Source organism: Alligator sinensis, unplaced genomic scaffold, assembly GCF_000455745.1.
Source record: "Alligator sinensis unplaced genomic scaffold, ASM45574v1 scaffold2766_1, whole genome shotgun sequence".
NCBI classification, from domain to species: Eukaryota; Metazoa; Chordata; order Crocodylia; family Alligatoridae; genus Alligator; species Alligator sinensis.
In genome coordinates, this window is record NW_005843579.1 from 25,323 (window position 1) to 27,742 (window position 2,420).

Below are 2,420 nucleotides of genomic sequence, written 5' to 3' on the forward strand. Positions count from 1 at the left end.
GCCCTACCCCTGTCATCAATAAAGTTCTCCTTTGTGACGGTGTGGGAGACTTATTGAGGGGTGGGTCTAAATTATGCCAAGGAGGCCCCTTAGGTCTGTGGACTAAGGGAGGCTTCCCTAATCAGCCCCTGACTTGGGGAAGTGCCCCAAGTGCTTGTATTGGGTCTAGCACCCATTGGACGATCAGGCCTGTGTTCTCCAAGGTGCGCAGAGCCAGAAGTGAGTCCAGAGCCTTGGATGGTGGCAGCGGGAACCCCAGGCTAGCGGGTGTGCTCCAGGGAAGGGGTCGGCCGGACGGGAGGCACCCCAAGGGAGGCACTCGGAGCCTGGAAGGTGGTCGGGCGCAGGGAGGTGGGCGGCTCAACACAGGAGCGCCCCCTACTGGCCCGCCACAGTCTACATCAGTGATTCTCAACTAGGATCCTGAAGCACCCAGCAGCACCTTGAGATTCTTCTAAGGGTGTTGCAGAATGCCACACAATAGTAATATTTGTTAGGCATGGAAACATCTACACATTTCTCGAGATAAACCCAGACATTTCAAATCAGAATCCAGTGTGTCAAACACTTTGACCTGTTGTGGTCTTTCTTGAGTTTTCTGCAATAGAAGAATTGCTCTGTTTTTCTGTAGCCAAGAAATCAGTGAAAGCTATGATCCTGCATTTTCTGAGGGGTGCCTTGAGTCTAAAAGGGTTGAGAGTCACTGGTCTACTTTGTTTGTTTGTTTGTTTGTTTGTTTGTATATACAATATACACAGGGCTCTGTCTGTCTGTCTGTCTGTCTGTCTGTCTATAATGCTCTTTGTCAAGTGTGCATGCTCTGCTGAGAGGGTGGGCAGTGACTGGCTGCATGGGTCCGCGTGCGTGCGAAGTGGAGGGAGTCGAAGTGGGGCATGGTGGCAGCTGTTCTTGGGGCTGGGTGGCAGAGAGGGAAGGAGCAGGAAGTGTGTGTGGGGGAGTCATGGTGGCAGTGCCTCCCTGCTGCCTGGCCCTGATTACAGCTGGCAGGGAGGGGGAGGCAGTGGGGATGGAGGGAAGTTGAATGGGCCCAGGTGGGTGTGGGGCTGGAGGAGGCGAAGGAGGGTGGGGGGGTCATGGTGGTGGCTGTTGGGGCTGGACAGCAGGGGAGGGACAGGGGAGTGCAGAAGGGAGGGTTGGGTCACGGTGGCAGTGCCCCCCTGCTGCCCAGTCCCAACAACCCCTGGCAGAGAGGGGGAGATGGGAGGGAGGGGGTGGAAACCCTGCTGTGAGGTGGAGGTGGGGAGTGGGAGGGAGTGCCTGCACCAGAGGCTGGAGGAGGAGGTGTTGGGGGCAGAGCATGGAGTTTTTACATGGACGGCCCCAAAGGGTGAATGGGGGGTGGGCGTGTAAACACTCCCTGAAATCCGTCATTCTTGATGGACAATTAGCTACTATAGCTATAATGAATGTTCTCATAGGGCCTTAGTATATGGCAGTTTTAGGCGGTTCCTGGAGCTCCAAACCCCTGAATTGTCTGTACAATAACACCTGAAAGTACTTTTAAGCCCTCCTTATGCATCCAAAAGTTACACCACTCCAGGGCTGGATTACCTCTGATCTGTGCTACCCAGCTCTTGTTCCACTAAGGTGTGGCCAGTTCCTACAGATATGATGCCTAAATTGAAGTCCTCCAGTGTCCCAGGATCTCTCACACCCCTGCTGGTAGAGCAGGGATAGAAACCTGCCCTGGCTCACCAGCCCTCTAATGGCAACTCACAGCTACAGCTCCTAGTCCTGCCCTTGCTCACCAAGCCTCTAGTGGCAAGTCACAGCTGTGCAGGTGAGGGACAGTCAGAGAAGGTTTCTAGACTAAGAGTGTGACTGCTCCAGACTACAAGCTAGCACTAACACCAATCAACATTTAGTGTGGCTCACAGCGTAAGGTGTAACAAGGCCCTTACCGTATGTTTGTTCTTTCTTTTGCATGAAGAGAGAAATCTACCAAATGGAGCTGAGTGTAACCATGAGGCCCAGTTATTATGTATAATATTGGAGTTTATGGGGAGTTTCTGATGGGGAAGAGTGGAAGGTGTAGGGAGAGACGGTCTGCATTCAAAACCGGTAGAGGTTGAATGATTTAGAGAGAGGTGATAGAAATGGGCTGTGGGAGAGATGATTGCCCCTGGCATATGTCAAAATGAACAGCACTGGAAGGAAACCTAATCTGGAGACAAGTGGGACACAGCTTTACTGGTTCTTTTCCCCAGCAGAATAGGGGTGTGTGTGCGCATGTGCGTGCATTAGAGAGAGAGAGAAATTACTGTTCCTCATGGATGGAAATAGATCTCTTCAGCATGTGCGTTCTTGTTTTCCAGGCAACTGATGTGGGAGAACAAGGTTTTATGCCCTCTACTCTGAAAAGATACCATCCTATGGTGAGGTCACATGTGTCAAATGGA